The 23,415-nt window shown below is 32.7% G+C and overlaps 1 protein-coding gene across 1 annotated transcript in view; it reads right to left on the reverse strand.

Annotated features, from left to right (window-relative positions):
* Nucleotides 1-23,415, reverse strand: part of LRRC4C (leucine rich repeat containing 4C) — a 1,094,185-nt gene that overhangs the window by 532,265 nt on the left and 538,505 nt on the right. The gene's annotated exons all lie outside the window — the stretch shown is intronic.

Here is a 23,415-nt window from a genome sequence, read left to right on the forward strand (position 1 = left end):
ACTGAAAACAAAACAAAAAAAAACAAACAAAAAACACCCAAAACAAAAAAATTATATTGTGTTAAATTTATATGTTTGGCTAATTTTAGTTTGATATTAACACAAAATTATTTAATATTTTTATTAATTTTAGAAAGCAAGTCTATCTTTTTGTAATACAGTTGATCTAATGAACTAAATCAATCTTTCCCTGCTGCTTCATGAGCAACAAAATCCTAAGAACATCTTGATTTATTTTAGCATCACTCATACTTTTTTGAACTTCTGAATTTTAAATACACTCACTTTCAATCAATTATGGGGTAATTTTAAATTAACATTAGGAGTTGAATATGCATTAGGATTGAACATTCATCCTATCAAAAATTGTTTGAAACTTTACATTATCTTCTCTATCCATTATTTCATTTTCCCATGATAAAAGATGCTGCATCATGAATTTACCTAAACAGAAGAGATTGATATTCAGTTTAGTGTCACTCAGCGCTTTGAGCTAAAAGAGAATTTCTTGTCATAAATGTAAATATTCCTCATATTTGTAAACCTGAATTGGGCGTTATGCTAGGAAAAGGCATATCTCACTTAAATTGATAGTAATTGAGAGTGAATCTCCCACTTCTAAATATTTTCTCACATTTTTACTTTATTTTCTTGTCATATTAATACATCCTTTATTTACATTAATATTTTGTTTTGACTTGAGGCCATACCCATCAGTGCAGAGTGCTTACACAGGGGTCAGTCCTTGAGGGGTTCAGTATAATATGCAGGGTACCAAGGAGTGGACCCTGGTCAGTCATGTTTAAAGCAAATTATCTACCTGCTTTACTATCTCCCAATTAAATTACTTTTGATGTTGTCTCTGGTTTATAACGACAGACATTATTTTAAAAGGCCTACTGGTTATTTCTAAAGAATCCCAAATAGTTATGAAAAATAATTATGATACTTTTAACCAGTTATTCCATAAGCACCTGAGTGTGACATTTAATAATCTAGGCATCTTAATACATACATCACTAATTCTAAGCCTTTTTCCAAATATAATCCATGTTTCCAAGTATAATACATGCCAGTTAAAGTAACATTAAGATAAAACAATACTAGCCATGTAACTCATATATAATGAATATTATATTCTCATATTTTCTTTTTTTTTTTTTTTTTTTGGTTTTTGGGCCACACCCTGTGACGCTCAGGGGTTACTCCTGGCTATGCGCTCAGAAGTTGCTCCTGGCTTCTTGGGGGACCATATGGGGCACCGGGGGATCGAACCGCAGTCCGTCCTAGGTTAGCGCAGGCAAGGCAGGCACCTTACCTCCAGCGCCACCGCCCGGCCCCATATTCTCATACTTTCTGAGAATCAAAAGATAATCCCAGTAAGTCATGCCACTTAATTTTTAAATCTCTCACCTGTGTCACTATCATTTCAATTGCTAAACCTGAATATGGGCATTTGAAAGTGCATATTTCTTATCTACATGCTACTGGAAGAATATTGACTTGATTGATCCTTTTCATGTTAACACAAATCATCTACCACTCACAGTTTAGAATATTGAGGGTAATAGAATGGCACCATTTGCCTTTAATTTTAATTTATACAACGATTCTTTATTAATCTTTATAGACATAAATTCTATATTATAGTTTAAGTTAGATACATATACATTTTGAGATAGATTATAGGTAATTGAACATTGATATAGATATAGAATATAATTTAAGTTTACCTTGGAATGATATATCAATGGCCTAGAACATATGATTTGCACAGGGAAAGAACAGCTTTAATTTCCAGCACAGCTTAGTCTCCTGAGAACCTCCAGTTATGACACCTAAGCAGAGAGCCAGGTGATTCACTGGATGTATGAAACAAAACAAAAACAAAACTTAAAAAAAAATTGAAATTAAGTTTGTAAATTTATGAGAATAATTAGATAGAAAACTAGACCTTTAAAAAGAAAAGAAAAGAAAACAAGACTCTTTTTGATTAGTTTTTTTTTTTGGGGGGATCAGCCCAATGGTTTTTAGAGCTTCGCCTGGCAGTGCTTGAAGAATAATGTGGTTCCTGTGATTGAAATCGGTTTAGTCACAGGCAAGATAATTAAGTGCCTTAGTAAGAAAACTATCTCAGACCACTGACTCTTTAAGAATATTTCCACAGTAGAGAAGTAACTTTCTCTCATAAATATATGTATATATATATACTTATATATGTGGATATACATATATTTCATTTATTTGGTATCATTATTTATTATACATAATGACATATTAATTGCATTATTACTATCAATTAACTCATGAAAATTACTAAGTATTGGTAAATAATTACTTAAGATGGTGTTTTTTAAATTTTTATTTTAAACCAGAACTAGTTTCAATACTGATATTAAATATATCTGTTATTCCTTTGTTCATTTCTTTCATTTAAAGGAAGGCTGAATTGTAATTTTGAACTACTTGTTGAAAATTTTTGTGAATTCTATGAAACTCTCAGACTATTTAAGTTTGCATATCTGGTAAAAAATTAACAGAATATCTAAGAAAATTTTTTCTAAAATGTACAAGAATCAAATGAGAAAATAAAGCATGAATATCAGGTAACATATACAGGTCTAGAAAATTAATGCATTCCCTTGATTTACTACCTTTTTTCTTTTGTAGTCAAGCATCACTTTCAGAATCCAAAATGAATTGCTTCAATGGCTGAAACTTCAGTGATTTTAACTCTCCACCCCGTTTTTCACAATTCCAAGTGAATTTATGTGGGAACAAACAGAGATCTTTGTGATATAAAATGTCCTTTTTTCTTCATAGAAAACTCACAGAGAAAATCATTTTTACCTAGAGGCACACTTTCTGTGCATCTTTAAAGAAATTTAAATTTACTATCATTAAATGTGCAATAATAATCTAAAATAATTTGAAATAATGTGAATGTAAAATTTTAAAATAGTGTGAAATAATACTGTGAAATTATGCATCATCATTATAATATGTGAAATAATGATTTATTCATTTTTTAAAAAAGAATTTTAAAAAGAGAGAAAAATTCACTGTTCCTCTTCTAGTGAAAAATGGAAGAGCATTTTGACTTTCTTAATCCATCTCCTTGAATGTCTTATGAACTACTTTAGGGTAAAAGCAGCTTTGGGCTTCACTCGGAAATGAACTAGGCTGCTGTCTGCCTATCAGATGCTCTTTTCTGGATTCTTATCACTTTTAAAAATGGAAAGGAAACGGATCATTTTTTATAAAAATCTGTGCCAAAAGTTGGTTAATGGCCACAAAACTTAAATCAGCCTAGATATGTGAAGAGCTTGGATTCTCTTAAGCTGTCAAGGAGATGGAGGATGGAGGGAGGATAATGCCCCAGAAATTGCTGGAACTGTTTGGGTTGAAGTCAGTTTGAAACTGATGAAAGAGTGACACTAGCAATCTCAATATGTGACAACTCAATATTGTGACAGACATATGGCAGCAAAATGAGAAAGGTGATAGCTTTGCCTTGGGAACATTTATTCTGTTGATCTTTCCCCAAATACTTCATTGAATTATTTTCATAGAAGAGATTTCAGAAATAATTTAGACACTTTTCTTTATATAAACACTATTTTTTTTGTTTGTTTTCGGGCCACAGCTGCTGAACTCAAGGCTTATACTGAATTTGTACTTAGGGCATAGTCCTGAAGGTGCTCAGGGAACTTATGCAGAGCTAGGAATTAAACCATGATTAGTCATTTATAAGTCAAGTGCCTAAATTCTACTATCTCAGATGTTATTAATTATTTCTTTCCCCTTTTAATTATTATTATATTATTATGTTATATTAATATATGATTCATTATTATATTAATATGGTACCCACTATTGGTAAACATAATTAGAAAAAACGTTTTATAACAACACTTTGAACGGACTGTTCTGTACAGCAATAGAATTGACATTAAATGATATGGCCATCTCTTCTATCATTTGTCAATGATATTACGCATGACTACAGGCTTAGTAAAATAATCTTCAACCCTTAGCCACATAACCAGAACTACTCCAAATAGGGTAGCACATGAAAAGAATCAACTTAATTTAGTGTACTCTGGTGAATTTACATAACAATAAATTCTAAAGAGAATGGGGTGAATCTCAGATGTTTAGCTTGTATAGACAGAACTTGGAATGTCAATGAGAGAAAAGCTAGGAATTTCATATGAGAACAGGTATATCATTTCGTGTTTTATGGTGAGAAGAAAACAATGAAGTGGTTTTCTTTTTGTTGTTTGTTTGTTTTTGAGAGGTATGCTCCCAAGCACTTCAAAGGGAAGCAGGGCACTGCTCCCATCAATACTTGACCTAAAGACCAGGTAGTTTCATGTTGTTGTTGAAGGAAGAGGATCTGTGTTTGAATTCTGTGGTATTTGAGACCAAAAGGACATTGGTGTTCTGAGGGAAACAACGCATTTTGGTGCTTTTTTTTTTGGGGGGGGGGGATGACACTTGGTATTCAAGGTTTACTCCTGGCTCTGCATTCAGGGATCAGATTTGAAGGTCCAGAAGGTATGCTGGGGATTGAATCTGAGTTGGTTACATGCAAAGTTATGTACTGCCTAATGTACTTTCAGTCTGGTCCCAAGAATAGAAATTTTTAGAAAGAACATGTTCTCCGGTGATATCTGTTGTATCTGCTGACCACCCAACAACACCCTAAACTGCATTATTTTGGGTCTCAAAAAGAGAACAATGATTGCTTTTCCTTTTAGGAAAAGGACAATTTAATTTTCTAAGGAAAAGTACTTACCAATCAGCAGTCACTACTCTGATGTCAATCTGAATACCTATTTAATGACTAAAGTTACTCCTCAAAGTGTGCCTTCTCTATAACAATGTGACAATTATTAACAGGCCTGTCATTGAAAAATTGAGAAAAGCCAATATGGTTCCTAGAGAAAAGCATTCCACACATACAGTGGAATCTATGTTGAGCCCTGTGAGTTCTATGGCTTTTATTGATATCTATGGAATATGATGCTTTGTTATTCAATTCAATAATACTTATAATAACCTTTTCCTTGAAGCTTCTTTATTTTACTATATATTCTTGATAAACTCCTTAGGTTAAATTATTACTCCCATTTTGTTAAAGAGAAAACTAGATATGGAAAAATCACTGTCTTGGTCAACATTATTGAAAGACCTATACTGTCACAAAAACGAAATCAATTGATCATCTCATTAGTATTTAACCTTATCACTTTAGGCCTATACAATAATGTTTGTTGAATTAATATGCATATAAGGAAACATGGTGTATCTATGAATGAATTTAAATTTAAGTCTTCTATTCAGAAAGGCTGGCCCAGACTTAGATGTCAAATATGTTGTGTAATCTTTCAGGCTGAAGACATATTCCTGAATTGGTAAAAAGACTATCTTAAAAAGCACAAAAGAAGAATGATTCAGAGAAGCATATGAGATTTAGGGAATATAACCAAAACTTCTGAAAAGTTGTTTTAGGATCATAGAAATTGGCAGTATTTCCTGATATGTCCCACGAATGTGATCTTTGACACTTGTCTTCTCCTGTCCATGTATATTTAGGGGTCCTTGAATTCACTCAAACTCTATGACATGAAAATAAGATGATTGCATGAAAGTGAGATTTAGTGGGACAATAGGGAAATAATCTGTATTTTTCTGTCATCTTCAATCTCATTGAAAGGTGACTATTACCTAGTATGAATATGCTTCTGTAAAAAACTCACACAGAAATCTTAAGAGAGGATTTGATATTACTAAATGTGGCCTTCAGAATTTCAGGGGCTTCACTGTGTTTTTCTTTAATTCTATATGCCCAGGCACTTAACAAGTATTGTCATCTTCCTCTATTAGACTATGACTATGGAGAGACTGAGCAATGATGATAGTTAAATAATAAAAACCTTCAGGGAAACATATAAATTAAACAAGCTCATCAGAAGTAAATGTACACCACACTTTGCTTAAGAGCACAGAGTTAAGAATAGGAGTTTGTTTTAATCTGGATTCAGCTGCTTTGTTGCTAATTACAATTCATTTCCTTTTTCTTTGCCAAGGCTAGTTTATTCATTTTTCTCAACTTCTGTAGTTGCTTAGACTTCTTATACTTCTAACTTTTCTATACAATTTAATAAATGGTAAAATGAATATATTCATTATAGATGTTAAAATGTTTTATGTATATTTAGTATGCATTAACTTGATATTATCAAATAGGGAAATTAAGTCAACTTTATCTTTATAATGTGAAATACCTATTAAGGAAAACAATATATATTATATATAAATATATAAAATATATAATATATATAAAATATCATACATAAAATATATAAATATAAATGAATATATATACATACACATACAAGCATACTGTGATGTGTCAAAAACTTCTTCTCTACATTGTGATTTGAGGGTATAGGGACAGATCTCCAAAGCCTAACACATATACATTCCATGCAGATTGCTTGAATTTACATCTTGAGCATCTCTGGAACTAATCTTCCCGCAGTATGCCAGAAAGAGCTTCTGAGTACTAAGAGGTAAGATTCAAAATTCAATGAAGAAATTGTAATAGCTTTTCTCTTCCCTAATTTAATAAAGTAATTTCTATTAGCTCAAGCTATAAAAATGATTAATAATTCTTTTTTTTTTTTTTTTTTTTTTTTGGTTTTTGGGCCACACCCGGTAACGCTCAGGGGTTACTCCTGGCTATGCGCTCAGAAGTTGCTCCTGGCTTGGGGGACCATATGGGACACCGGGGGATCGAACCGCGGTCCGTCCAAGGCTAGCGCAAGCAAGGCAGGCGCACCTTACCTTTAGCGCCACCGCCCAGCCCATGATTAATAATTCTTAATATAAATAGATAAATAATACATTGTTTGAGTGATATGAAGTTTAATATAAATTTAAAATTTTACATGTATAATTTTAAAATGATTGATTTTATATACTTTATATGAGAATTTTGTAGGCAGGAAATCAATGTTATTAATAAAATTAGTTGGTAATATAAATCAATAAGACAAGGTTACTAAATTAAAAGACAACTTGGTAAACTAAATTGAGTGTAAAAATAAATGAAATGACTGCAAAGCTGGATAAATAATAATAGCATTTGTAAGTGCAAGTCTCCTCTTTATCCTGCTCATAGCAGTGGTAAATTATTATGCTAAGTAAAAGCCACACTATGATGATAAATATTTTATAATTTACTGCGATATTTTTGTAGTTTTCTTCAGTGATTTCTAGGCCACTGTCCACTGAGGTATTAATGTGGGAATAAAAGATTTCAGAATAAAGAGCACCTAATAAAAGGTAAAGAATTATATGAAAGTAGAAATATTATTATTTTTGTTTTCTGATTCTTAGTGTCTTAATCTCAAAGTCACTGAATTTGTGCTTATATTTTATGCTGAAAGGTATTTGATTTAGCACCAAAAATATTGCTTCTTATATGTACATATAATTGACTATATGCATATAACATATTTATTTAACATGTAATTTAATATGAAATTATATATGTATTTAATTACACATATTTACACAGTTCAGCAAACATATTACAGATGTTAAAAAATAGTTTTTAGTTTATAAATATTCATAGATGTGTCACTTTCTCAATTACATTATGAAATACTATGTGAATATTTATTTCCATTTTAATACATTTTAATTAAAATAAAAAATTTTGGGACCGGCGAAATAGTATGGAGGTAAGGCGTTTGCCTTCCATGCAGAAGGACAATGGTTCGAATACCGGCATCCCATATGGTCCCCATGCCTGCCAGGGGTGATTTCTGAGCATAGAGCTAGGGGGAACCTCTGAGCACTTTCGGGTTTCACCCGAAAACCAAAAAGAAAAAAAAAATTATTTTTTAAGCTTGAAAATCCTGATGTTTGTCAGCACTGGATATTATTAACAACAATTTTCAAGAAATTTGAGAAACAGTGACAGCAGGTGTCAACAAATAATTTTATGATGTTATAAAATATCTATTAAAAAGTTTGTCTTTTACTCACAGACCTTTCCTTATTGCTTAAAACAAAAGAGATTCCAAACATCAGTGAACTACCAAACAGAATAATAATAAAAGTTAACCAAACGAATAGCTTTAGCAGCTTACTAAAATTTACCACCCCTTTTTTGTCTGGTCTATTTTACCCTGGTAATCCATGATAATGATGTCTAAGTGAATGTTTGCTACTAAAATACTTTAAATCTCAATTATAATTAAAGACTTCTACATGAAGATTTTCTGTAAGCCTTTCCTAATACATTCCAATTTCCTAACCTATGGACCTTATTAAATTTCTCAGATTCCCTAGAGTTTCCCAGACTTTGGAGAGCTAACTGTTGCTTATTGTTCAAGCCTTACTGAAAGAGCCCCCATTCAAGTAGAAGGGAAAGAACGTTTAAAGGGACACATATAAAATAACATGTGTCAAGAACATTATCAGACATGATTGCTAAAACAAGAACACTCCACAGAGATTATATTTAGTAGGGGTAAATCAGAAGATGGTTTATAAAAATTATGTTTTTTTTTTCAGAATAAAAGAAGGTTTAACTTTCAGAAGCAAGGTAGTGGGAAGGAAATTCAGAAATAAAATTAAGAGCATATATGAAAAAATAGTGTATTATATTTGGGGGAGATGGCTCAAAAAGCAAGAAAACATGAATTTCCCAGAATTTGGCACAATTGAAAAGATTTCCTGTTGGTATTCCTGCCCCTTGGTAAAGTACACAACCAATACCTGAAACACTTTTTAGTGCTTCATTGTATAACTGAAGTCAAGCAGGTGTTCTTCAACAGGATGTTTATTTTAGTATTCAGCTGCCACCAATGCTCCTCATTGTGGAAATGGCACCATAGAACAGCTCTAGTTGTCTCCATTGCAGGAGACTAAGTCATCAGCCTAAAGAATATGGGATATAGTAACAGGTAAGACAAGGTACCACTGACTTTTCAAGCCATTCTTCTTTAATTAGGAAAAGTAAACAAAATTAGAACTGAGAAAAAATATCTCATCTTATGGTTAGTCATGAGTCTAATTACATAACAATAACCATAAAAAATCAAGAAAAAAAAAAGAAAATTCCAAGCATGTAATTAACACAACCAATAAATAAGAAGACTCTAAACAAAGAAATGACACTTAAATTCACCTTTCAAAATGCTCACAAATATCCCTAACTTCTCCCAAAGAGCTGATCCCAACCAATCTAACAGAGTTGATTGGAGAACTACCTACTATACAATTTTACATGAGAATAGGATTCATTGTAATATTATTTGAAAATAACCCTTGACATTCACAAGTAGAAACAGGAAATAATAACAATTTAATGACTAAATAAGTTGAAGATTGATGGTCTTCATAAAAGATCCACACTTATTTTCATAAATCTATACTCCCCATTTTTAAATCTATACTCCCCATTTTTTTAGTAAATATTTATTCCTTCTTTTCTTTCTTAAGATGTGAGACTAAATCCCATTTGGCAATGATGACACTAAGACTGTAAGTCTAATGTTCAGCCATCTTCTCATGGCCAGTTTTTCAGTTGACAATGTCACCCTGCTCTATCTGTACAATTATTTTCTGCTTAACTCTGCATCTGCTATTGACATCTGGACCCCCCAAAGCAGCATGGCTGATTGCCAGTGAGTTATGCTTTCAGTATCTCAGATTTTTCACTCTGTTGTAACAACTCCTAAATAGGTTAGAACTACAACAAAAACAGTCCTTGACCATCTCTACCTATCAACTCAGCTTTCCATCCTCAGAAACTCTGTACCCAAAAGTGCCATTATTTTTTTCCTGAATTTTATGCCAACTTTTAAAAACATTTCTTCTCTACATATGAATTTTTCCCACAGTCCACCAACTCTACTATAAACATTCTCTATGTTTGACTCAATATAATTACATCATCCTACATAGAAAAGATCTTTATAAGAGTTAATCAGCCCTTATAATGTACAATAAAAAATTTCAAGCTTAGTAAAATTTATAACTACCCATTCAATCAGTATTATTTTACTCCTCTATGTTTCCATCTTAAAGTTACTTACTAAAAACTGTAAGCAGTGGGATAGTACAAATCCTTTATTTTATACCTGGCCAACTTGTTTTCGATGCCTGGCTACACAAATAGTTGAGCACAACCAAAATAATCTTTGAGCATGGAGCAAGGAATATCCCTGATCATAACAAGGGTTTCCCCAAAAAAGAAAAAAATATATACACACTTTAGCTTTCAGTTTAAATTTTTTCTTTTAATCTCTCCCATTTAACTCAAGATAAATTATTTTTTTATTCAGGTCCCAAATCTTTGTATTATTCTCAATCCTCTAGTTAATCATTTCACAAAATATGTTTAATCAAAATATTTAGAATACAAAAAATTCTTAACACTTTCCCCTTTGCCATTATGACCCAAGAAATACTGCAATACTATATTACTACAAAATCCCACCCACTAATAATTCTACTTAGTAGACTACTAACATGTCCCCTTTAGCCTAGGATCACTATAAAAAACTACAGAATCTACCTTCTTATTCCACACTTCCCTTGTCTCAGAACAGAAGCCCCATTCTTCTCTCTAAGATTTCTTATGATTTATTGTTCTTTGGTCTGTAATATTTCTTATAAGCACTCAGTATGTTCCACCTCAAGCTTCTACAGTTGTTTTCTTTATCTTAAAATCTTGGTTTGCTCTTATTATTTTTTTTGTTGTTGTTGTTTTTGGGCCACACCCTGTGACACTCAGGGGTTACTCCTGGCTATGCGCTCAGAAGTTGCCCCTGGCTTCTTGGGGGACCATATGGGACGCCGGGGGATCGAACCACGGTCCGTCCTAGGCTAGCGCAGGCAAGGCAGGCACCTTACCTCCAGCGCCACCACCCGACCCCTGCTCTTATTATTACTGTGTCTCCATTTCTCCTCCTTGTTTTAGTCTCGTCCCCCGTCTGGAAGTCTTTCTTGATTCAATTTAAAAGTTCAAGTTTCTTCTGTATCAGTAGGACTTTCTACTTCCTTAATTTTAACTTTTTATAGAAATTATTAATATTCAGGGTCCAGACAGCATACAGTAGGTAATATTCTTGCTTTGCATACAGTGAATCTCTGATTTATTCTCAGCATCACATATGTTCTCTGAGCACAATTTAAAGTCACTCCTAAGCTGGGAGTTAGTCTATTCCCCTGGCCCCTTCACTCACCACAAAAAAGGAGAAGAAAAACTTAATCAACTTAGCATTTTATAGCATTTATTGTATAGCATGTATTTTGTTTCACTTTCTTATTGACTGCCTTATATTCTCTAACATGTAATTTGATACTGAATGGTATTAGTGTTGTTCTCTGCTATAGTTACCAAAGCCAATAACAGTGTCTGATTCATATTTTGCAATAATAAATAGTTTCAGAATGATTGACTATATTAACACATGCTAAGCAAAATTTTGGGAGGAAAGTTCATGGGAATCAATTGCGCCACTATAACCTCCTAGATCTTTTCTTATGTTCATCAATCATATAGATTTGTTCTCCTATACCTTCATTTATAAAATAAAAATAATAAGAGTAATCAAATGATGTATATCAAATAACTAGGACATAGTAGATGTTAAACAGATGGTGACTGTTATTACTGTTATTAAAATAGATATTAACAATCTATGCTCGCCATTTTTTATCTTAGTAAAGTGGAACCATTTCTATTTTTATCCCAAACAGTAAAGGCATCTTAATTAATTAAATTTAAAAATATATAATAAAATAAAAATATCCAGTTCAGAGTCTGGCTCACAGGCATTTTATCATGAGTGATATTTTCATTTGAAGTGAAAGTAGCCTCAATAGGTATTATTTCTTCTCTGCACTAAATTTCTTGACTTCAAAAGTTGTTCAGCTTCCTGAGAGACTATAAGGATTTTGTAAATTTTAGACTTAATATATGATATTGTTAAAAGAGTGATTTGCCAGTTTTTAATCTTACCATAAGAATAAGGACTTCTAAAGGTATGTAAAAGAGCATCTAGGGCCCAAAGTAGGTGGCCCTTGTTAAAAAGATTTCTTTTTCAACTTCAGAAAAATCCATAAGGCCTCCCTTGGTTTTTATTTGCTATCAAATGCACAGGAACTCTTAGGAAGACATTGTTAGAACATTTATTCCAGCCTGTAATCATCTACCTAAAAAAGTAATGTTTTGTTCTCATTATAGGAAAATTATCCACCTTCCCTTTTTATAAAAATAAAATCAAATAATTAACAGGACTTCTGTCAGCACTATGTTCTTCCCCCAACTCACAAGAAAACCAATCAAGGGGTCTTAACAGCTAGATATTGGAGCCAGTTTACCCCAGTTTACCAGAGAATATTCTTTATATTTCTTTATAAATCTATTCACTGACATTTAACTGGATACTAGAATGGGCCATAGGGGACTATTTATACCATAAATAATAAAAACAAAGCTGTTCTTTTGTTGTGGTGGTTGTGGTTTTTTCCTCAGAGAACTAGTTTTCCAGCACACCATAAGTTTTACCTTATTTCCAAGTGTCTGAAATAACCATTCATTCAGTTCATTGTGCTGTTTCTGGGCAATGAACACAGTTAGCAGTCTCTTGCCCATTTAGATGAATGGAATGTCTTTCTCATATTGCTTTACTGTTTAAAATTTCTTATTTTTTAAACAGGAAATGTACACTACAATGTGTTTTTTGCTTTACTGCAGAGATATTTTATTTTGTGTAACATGCATATGAAGTCAACGTATGTATAATATGGAACATAAAGCATAAGGAATTCCCATTATATTTAGAACACTTGTTACTGGGGGAAGGTAGAAGAATTGAAAATTTTGAGTTATTGCCATTAATATGATCCCTTTAACTAGTGAAACCAAAGCATATGAGATTTTGCAGACAGAGACTAATTTTTAATTCAAAAAGTGTTTTAAATACATAACTGAAACCTTCTGGAGCTATGTTTAACAAGTTGGAATATGGCAAGAAGATGAAATTACTCTGATTGTGTCACCTCTCAGCCCTCAAGTAGGTCATGATGATGCAAATTATATTGCATGACCATATAATAGCAATAAAAATTACCACATTTTTGCATGCAATCTTTTGATGCCTTTAAATATTTAATTATTTTTTATGTTTTTGAGCTAAGCTTTGAGACTAAAATGGTTGGTTAAGTAATTTCTTATGGGTTCAAAACTATCCACTCATTCTATACGAATCAAAGTCTTGTTCTTTCTCATTTTATTATAGCTTGAAAATAATATTTAGAAAGATTAGAGTAGAAGTAATATTTTAATATATAAGTTTTGTGATTGTCATTTCTCATAAACATTAACTCCAATCTCAGATCTATTTATAGATATACAATAATCTTTCCAAAGAAAAGTTTCTTAAAGGCCTCAGAAAACTAAAATAAATCTATTATCCCTACATTTATTTCAAAAATAAAAAGAAAAGAAAGTTTACTATATTATAATAATTATATTATTCTCTGCAATACTATGTCTTTAAGATTATTTTGTCTTAGATTATTTTGTCTCTAAAATTATTTTATTAAATTTTATATTTGGGAGATGGTCTTCCCGGTCATGTTGAGAAATGCAGTGTTCACTGGTACAGGGCTGCTGAGGACCTGCAGTGAAAAGCATAAGAATAAAGTGAGCCACCCTGGTACTAATCATTGTGTGTGTCTGTGTGTTTGTTTGAGAGAGAGTGAGAGAGAGAGAGAGAGAGAGAGAGAGAGAGAGAGAGAGACAGAGACAGAGACAGAGACAGAGACAAAGACAGAGACAGAGATGACAGAGACAGAAACAGAGACAGAGACAGAGACAGAGAGTAGGCTTCAGCTTGTGCTTTTTCAGGAATCCATGTGGTGTTGACTATTGTACTGGGTTTGACCATATGAAAGGAAAACACCTAAATCCTTCTACTATCTCTGAGTTTCTGTTACAGGGTTTTAAAAATACTTAATTCATGATAACTATACATTAAAAATTATAAGATCATATTACAAAATACATAAAATCATGGCAATTTCTTAAATCTAAACTTTGCCAACCTTAAAATCCACAAAAAGTAGAATATATATATATTTTGTTGTTATTGTTGTTTTTCAGCCACAGCCGTGACGTTCAGGGGTTACTCCTGGCTATGCGCTCAGAAATCACTCCTGGCTTGGGGGACCATATGGAATGCCTGGGATCTAACCACAGTCTGTTCTAGGCTAGTGCGTGCAAGGCAGACAATAGAACATTTTTGTTAATGCAGATTATTTTCTGTTTAGTGTTTATGATAAGTTGATTATAGTTCATGAAAACTACAAACTTTAAATAATAGAATATGACCATTTGATTCAAAATCTTTAAAATTTTAGGGGAATCTCCACTAAGTTTACTTTGACACAAAAAAGAACTTATTTCAATACTTACTGAGGGCTGCACCATCCCCACAAAAAGAACTTATTTCCATGAAATATGGTGTGTACCAAGAACAGTCTCTTTCAATGTGCTATTCTTATCCTTCACTTAAAATTGTCTAAGTACAACTCACCCTACTTGAAACTTCACTGTTTCTATTTCTTCTCAAGTACCAGTCACTAATAGAACATTTTTCTCACAAAGAGAAAACCTTTTGCAAAGAAATCAACCAAAAGACAGATTCCTTCTGTTAAATTGATCATGTAACTATTTCCTATTAGAAACCCTCTAAATGTACCCCCAAACTTATCAAATGCCCAATCAAAACTGATGTGTTCCAAGTATTTGTGGGTTAGGTAAGAAAGTCTTTTTTTTTTTATCTGCCTGCAAAGAACAGAGCTCTTATGTTTTTGAAAAAAAAAATACCTTTGCCTTGCATTAACATGATATATTTATGATATTTCTGGATTAATATACTTCTAATTAATAGGCATCACAGTTGTTTCTTTTTTCTGGGATGTGTGTTTGTGTGTGTTGTGTGAGTGAGAGAGAAATACTGAGAGAAAGAAAGAGACAGATAGAGCTGACTGGGAGGGGAGAGAGATGAGAGAAATAGAGAGAGAGACCTAGCAGGAAAGGAGAGAATGCATCACAGTTGTTATTCCAGAACATTTCTATTCTGACACTTACTCCAACCAGGACTAAAGTTTTGTAAAGTCAATAAAATGTAATCCTACCTTTCTGTCCAGGGGCTCATATTTGTGAATAAATATGTTTTTAAACAACTAGAAATTAATTTTTATGTAAGTTCTAGCCAATACATTTATAATAAAATGTATTTATAATTATTATTTTATATTAAATTTATGTAAACAATTATATTACATTTTATAATAATATTATGAACCTTTCATGAGTTATGTTTAATATTTTCACCTGCTTGCATGTGCTTTTATTTTTGCTAATTCATTTATGTTGTTTAGGTTATCCTTCATGTAATGGAATTAATAAGATTGACAATAGACTCATAGTGTTATTTCTTTATATGTGAATATTATTCCCTTTATATATGAAGTGATAATCTGTACATATGAAGTAATACATATAAAGCATATATAAGGTAATAGAAAAAGTAATTGAGGCTGGCATTCAGGATAACAGCATGTATAATGGGTTGGAGAGGACATGATCATATATTTGAAAGTAAATGTATAAATTGGGAAGACTCACTTGTCCTGTGTTCATCTAAAACATTATTAAGCATCTCTCTAATTTTAGGGATAATGTCTTATCTAATTGGCAAAAATGTGAAATCTGAGAGAAGTTTATATAAATATTTTGGATTTGAAATTTCTGTAGAAGTTTTGTAAAATATAAAATATTATTTCACAGAAGCTCAAAGTGTTCTTTCACATTGCTATCCTCTATTGTAAGTCATGTATGATGACTAATTTGCTACATTAGGCACTAGAAGTAGACAGATGAACAAAGAACTGCCTAGTGTTGAGCAGATGAAAAATTACTTTCTACTTTATATATTATAGTTATGGCTATAGTGGGTATTCTATTTTAGTACTGCTAATGGTTTTTATATAATTTGGCATTCGGGACTGTACATAAATATGTATATTTATTCCTTTACATTGTCTGGCATATTGTTAAACATGTAAGAGTTTTGTTCTATCAATCTACTTAATTAATAATACATTTTTAAAAAGAAGAGTAGGCTTTCTTCTTCCTTATTCTGATTTATGTATAATTAACAATTCTGAATTATAAAGCATGCTCTATCTTATTTATGCATTATAAACACGTATGTATTCACTAAAATATGTATATATATGTATATTCAAAGAAAAAGAAGAAGTAAGATGTTGAGGACTGGGGAATTAATAATGGAATTACAAAGCTTTTTTTATGCAGGTGATGCCAGCTCGGTCTTTGGCATTTCGTGATTCCCAGATCACTGCTGGAAATAACCCACACACAGAACCAAAGGTAATTCCATAGCACTGATTTGTGACCAAATCTCCTACACCTATAATGACAAAATAAACTGAAGAACAGAATATAAGGAAGAATATGTAGTTGACATCCAAGTAATAACATACTAATGCTATTTTTCCTCTTTCTCATCCTATCTCTCTTTACTTTGTTTGCCTTCTGTATTACACTTATGAAGTGGAAGAAGCAATACAGATGCATAAAATAAAATAAATAAAAAAAAAAAACAAAAAAAACCCACTATCTGTAATCACTAAAAACAAAACAGTCCATTGCTGCTTTTTAATCTTATTTGACCTCATGCCTTGTGACTGTCCAGCACCACTGAACTTAGAGTTAGCTGTGTACCTAAAGCAGACCTTAATTCTTTAACCCAACTCCACCATTATAGACAAAATCTAAGACCTAGACCTTGAATCATATTGTTTTGCTTCATAAATTGAAGGGAAATTGGGGGAAAGTGGATGGTACCAGGAGCAAACGGTCGCATGAACATTGAGTTAAAATGAAAAAAAAATGACCTAAACACTAAACCCAAAGTCATCAACAACAGAAAGAAAATACCAAATCTACACCAAGTTATATACAAAAGGAGCCAGCTACACTAGCAGTCCAGTGTGCAAAGGGGGGAATTATGGTATACATGCTGGGAACAGGGACTAAAGAAGGACAGCACTATTGGTGGGAATGGCCCTAATGCACTGTCACTATGTTTTTTAAATATAACTTTAAAAGACTTGTAATTCACATTGTTCACAATAAAAAATATTTTTTAAAAAAGCCAAGGCCCTATTTTCATAGGTTCACAAACTGAGATAAACCAGCTGTAGCTGACAGTTTATACAGAGTTTGATATTTTCTTTTTGCTGCCCCTGGCCTTGATGGATATTATAGGCTTATATTTCTAAAGCCAGTTTGTACTCAGCACAAAAGAACTTGCATCTGGCTCTGCAGTTAAGAATATACACACTACTTACACTGGTAATTTCTATTACCTAACTATTAGACCTAAAAACATCAAGGAGCTTTTCTCCTGCACTTCCAACTCATTTTGCTATACTCTTTTTGTTGTAGCTTTTGTCATTAACTATGCCATTGACAGGCCTGTAGATTCTGGTAGCCTAAATTTCTGGGATTGAAACCCCAGAAATGGTCTATTACACACCCCTGCATTTGTCCCTCCATCAAGTCACAAGGCAGGCAGATAAACAGTGCATGCACGCACACACACACACACACACACACACACACACACACACACGAGTGCTACAGCATATTCACTCCACAGGCCAATTCTCTTTTAATATCAAAATTGGTCTATAAGATCTTGGAAAGACAAAATTATTGCCACAATGATACTAGAATATATATATATATATATATATATATATATATATATATATATATATATATGTGTGTGTGTGTGTGTGTGTGTGCAATATATTTCCAATTCCAGAGTTGAAAACTTATTTATGAAAATAAGAGCAGGCATTACATTCTGTTGTACTAAATTATATTCATTTATTTATTTACATAGGTTAGAATCATATACCAATCTATGTAAATTGACTTTTATTGATTTATTTTCTGATAATTCCATTTTTTATTTCTTTAAATATTGCAGAAATACACAATATGAGGTAAATTTGCTTATATGCCTGCTTAAGGAGGCAGTCTGGAATGTGGGGGGAACAATGGGGATATTGATGGTGGGAAGTTTACATTGGTGGTGGGAATTGGGACATTAAGTGGCTAAATAAATTGTACTATTAATTATTTTGTAAATAAATATTTCAATATATATAACTTCACTATATATAATAAACTTTCATCAAATTTATAAAGTTAAAAATAGTAAGTAATAAGTCAATGGGAACCACAGAGAATCAGAGAAATAAGACATGTTAAAGGGGTGTAGTCCATGGCCAGTGACTGGCTGATCCAAAAGAAATGAAGATGCTTCAAAAATAATTGCTTTCCAGGTGCTCAGACACCAAAGAGATCACAAAGAGCTAACTGGATGATTACTATTCAGAGTAATAATTTTTTAACAAAAGAAAATATTCTGCAGAGATAAATAAAAAACTGAGTAGAAAGTTTGAAACTGAAGAAAGTACAAAAAGTTCCTCAATATCACTAATAACCAGGTAAGTGTAAATTCAAACCAGAATAAATTATTACAGCATTGTCCAGCTGAATGGTTCTTATTAAAAGGAGATGACTTTAAAATAAAAAGGAGATGACTTTCAAACCCAGAGAAACCATAGTGGTTAGGATGATAGCCTAGAATGTGCCTTACTTGGGTTTGATTCTCCAGATCACATAGTACTAAGAGACTGCTGGTGTCACTGTGAGTGCCTCTGGCACTACCAGAGCTGGTTTGATTTGAGCAGCATCTCACCCTCGGGTTTTTGAACTGACTGCCAGCCTGGTTGGCTGAGAATCCCTAGGCGGATACTTGTGCTTGGGAGTTTTGCCCATCAAAAAATACAGCCAAAATAGAACAAACAACAAAGTGCTAATAACTGAATGAAGAAATAAGTAAAATGTGATAAATAAAAAACAGATAGACATAGAGATATGTTAGAGATTTAGGTAATATAAAATATGATTTATGAAATATTTGGTCATAAATATAAAAAACAGCTCTTTGTGGTGAGATGGTTGAATCTTAAAGAAATCCAGTCAAATAAAATAACCTAGAAAAGTTGAAGTTAGAGAAAAGCATATCAATATATTGATCATTGTCAAACTTTGGGAATAAAAGCAATAGGCAGTCATTGGTTAAAGATATGAATAGTGTCTAGTCTAAAATGATTAATAAGTTAATTGAATGTAATTTAAAGTCTGATGGCTCTAGGTAAATTAGTTAAATACTCTTTTAGACATAATATCTGATAGTAGGTATTAAATAGTTCTTAGTATAAAAATGGGTAATTATATAAACCAAGTAATCTTAATGTAGAAAACACTTTGCAGTGTATATACATATCACTTTCATACTGTAAATGCTTGAATTTACATGGTATATTAAATACCAATTATATCTCAAACAAATTTTGAAAAATTCATAAATATGGAGCATCTTATAATCCAGCAACTGAACTTTGGGTGATGACATAATATACACAAAAGGATTATAGAACTTTTATTTATAATGAAATATATGTTAACTTCAAATTATAAACAATAAAAACATCACTTAATAGAAAAAATGCAAAACAAAGTGTGATGTTCCTTAACATGAAAGTCTACCCAATTAAAACAACTTGGATGACTTTCTTGACAAATATTTGAATGAGAAAAGACAAGCAACAATTTAGATTGTATTTCTCACATATATAACATTGCTATATTAACAAAATTATAGAAACTGAGGATGCATTACTAATTTTTCATGCCTAACAAAGGAAGTAGGGGATGGGAATAGAGCAGGTTTATAAAATAGCAACGAAGGGCCAGAGTGATAGCTCAAGTGGTAAGGTGTCTGGTTTGCAGAAGCTAACCTAGGATGGACCATGGTTTAATCCCTCAGCTTCCCATATGGTTCCCCAAGCCAGGAACATCCCCTGAGTGTCACCGGGTGTGGCTCCCACAACAAGCAACAAGAGGAAACAGTAATAGAACAGGTATAGGAAACAGGTAATAGAAAGATGCTTTACTGCATTGTCATTATCCTAGTCATGCTACTGCCCTGAATATAACTTATAAAGCAATATACTAGAGGTAAAAAGGAATTTAAATCAATGGACCCCACCCTTCTCTTTCTTACAAGTGCAGGTTAATTTAGAATTATTTAACAACAACAATAAAAATTTCTTTAATGTGAGGCACAACCAATGTTTAGTGTTTACATCTGGCAGTGCTTGGGAAGCATTTGTGATGCTGTTGATCAAACCAGTATCAAGGATCTGCAAATCAAGTACCTTAACCACTGTATTATCTCACTATCCTAATAAAAAAAATAATCTGAACTAAAATTCAGTGATTAACAAATTCACATGCATTTATTTTATATATATCAATGAAATTATGTTTTAGATAATTTTTAAGAAAAAGAGTTGCCCAATTTATTACCAGAATACCTAATTTGCTTTGCTTTATGTTTGAGTCTCTTACAAACCACTATCTGATGTCAACTGATTAAATCAGTAGATATCTCAGATAAATCAAAATCTTGGATCTTAGTGCACTGATCAACTGAGCCCAGCTGTTTCACTCTTTTGTTATTTTAAGGAAACAGAAATATTTAGACATAAATACATATATAAGAAATTCCCAGGGCTAGAAAGTATACAGTAACTAAGGTCATTGCCTTATATGCATCCAAACCGGAACAAAACCCCTGCACCATATATGTTCCCTTGAATACTTCCAAGAGTACTTCTTTGAGTACTTTAAGGCATGATTCCTGAGCACAGAGTAAAGTGTAAGTCCTGAGCACATCAGTGTATAACCCCAAAAATAAACCAAAACGCCAAAATTTAAGAAAATATACTGTGTGCTAGGCACACACTGTGTGCTACTTAGGCATTCACAATTTAAATCTATCCTATCCTAGGTTGTTTTGAGGTTCTAGGTCTGGATATCTGAGAATACTTGTTTTCCCCACCTTTCTCCTTTTGCTGATAGAAGATAAAGTTAAAAGAAGACTAAATAGTTCATGGGTAAAAAGGAACTTCCTTTTCCAGAGAGTAACATTCTACAAAAAGTTGTTCACAGTTTGCATTTGCATATTTAATGACACTCCCAGATACAGTCTTGTTGTTTCCCATCATCCAGTTATTTAAACAGCATTAATTTCCTGCTAACTCCTTAGAGATGTGTTTCCGGATCTTTCAGTAAAAACCCTTTCTAGTTCATGGAAGCTGAAATAATGGCCATCCAGCCTCCCTCTCAAAATCCTGAATACCAGTTTCTTGTGGTCACAAGTAAGAGTACTTTAATTACTTGACTGGCATATTCCCTAAGAAGCAGAAACAGCATTCCGGTAAAGTCTTTGTGAGTTTCTCATATTATTTTCTACACTGAAGATAACTACCTTACTCAGACTATATTCTAGCCCAAAGGAAGCTCAATCTCATATTCCAAACTTAAGTCACTTTAAAATCTCTCCTAATATCCTGGCTATAGAGCAGCCTCTGTCTGAAATGGTCAGTCTTTAAGAATCTTTGGAAAAGCAAATAGGGTGTCCTGTTGCCTTTCTAAAACTCTAGTGACTGAATAAAAATATCTGTTATTTTTTTCTTGTAGGTATAAACCTAAAGGATTCAAACAGATATAGCAATATTTAAATTTAAATGAAGGAATATTCAATACATAGTCCATAAGAGGTAAAGTAAAAGAAGAAACTTGCAAAGGAAGACTGCTGAGATAATTAGATTAGTGAGAAAGGGAGGGAACAAGAGGGGGGAAAATAAGAAAGAAAGATAAAGAACAAAAATGTGGAATAGAAATTCAAGGATATGAAGAGTTATGAACAGAATAAGTTGCATTATTGCTCTCTAGAATACACACATAAAAATATCCCAGGGTCCAAAGAGGTAGTGCAATGGGAATGGTTCTTGCTTTTTTGTGACTGACCCATAGTCATTGCCTAGCACTCCTTAATTCCCAATCACCCACAGAACTAATTCCTGATTCAGCTAGGAATAACTCCTGAACATCACTGAGTGTGGCCCCCAAACAAAACCAAACTAAGATTCTAGAGCAGTTTTTTGTTGTCTCTTCTTTCCTAATCCTGTTTGAATTTCCTTCAAATTACATTATTAAAAAAGTTACCTTCCACTACATCATGAAAATGTTTTTTGTTTCTTACAAACAAGAGACACTAAAAGTGATCATATCTAATCTAGTAATATTGAAGGGTCTAAAATAAGGTCCAATGAAAAAAATAGAAGTCTGAAAAATGTGAAAAAAAAATCTTTTCTTGTTTCTGTTCCTCTTGAGGAACACATACTTGCCTATCTTCATAGAGCACTTGACAGGCTAAAAGACATCTCAATATTTTTGTTCTTATGTGACTCTCAAAACAGAGACACTCTAGGGAAGCTGAGAGTCTTTTCTTGATTGGCATAATGTAAAGAATTTGATGCAAGAATATGAATCAGAAAAATCCTTGACTTATGAGTTCAAGAAAAATAGCTGTTATATATGCAATCCAAAGTGCAAAGTGCTAACAGGAAAATATATGAGAATTCCTCCTGCTATGGCTCCTGGTACTTACCAAATTTCTACCCCAGAATGAATGTATAAAACAGCATGACAGATTTCAATTTTTTCCAAGTGGAAACATACCCCTTGTAATAAATAGAATGGAAGGTCACTATACTGTGATATTTTTTTCTTTTTAAATATGTTATACCCTATCGGTAAATTAGTAAATTATTACCATTGAAACATTGCTGAAAAACTACCTCTAGACTCTGCATTTGACTATTTTGAATACAACAGTTAGCTACAAAAGACACCACAAACCATACCCCATTCATAAATGGTCAACTTTGAGCCACTTAGACTTTCATTCTACTTAACACACACACACACACACACACACACACACACACACACACACACACACAAAGTTCCACTTTCTCACTAACCCAAGAGTTATCTTCTGTCCTGCTGTCACATTAAGATTTCCAATATCACCATGTTTTCAAATGGAGAATAAAAAGCCAGCTACCCTTCCCAAACACTTTGTTCCATATTAATGACCTCTTTGCTGCCCTGGTTTCAAAAGAGAGAGAGAGGAGCATCACCATTTGTCAGCTTGTTTCATTCTGAACCCTGGGCAGGCCAATCTGCCACTCTTTCAAGTCCCGGGGCAGTGCAAAGAAACATCTGCTCCTGGAGCAGTTCGACTCCCGCCCCTCTGCATAAATCACCACTAGTAAAAGTTTTATGAGGTG

This window comes from Suncus etruscus, chromosome 9 (assembly GCF_024139225.1).
Source record: "Suncus etruscus isolate mSunEtr1 chromosome 9, mSunEtr1.pri.cur, whole genome shotgun sequence".
Taxonomy (NCBI): domain Eukaryota; kingdom Metazoa; phylum Chordata; class Mammalia; order Eulipotyphla; family Soricidae; genus Suncus; species Suncus etruscus.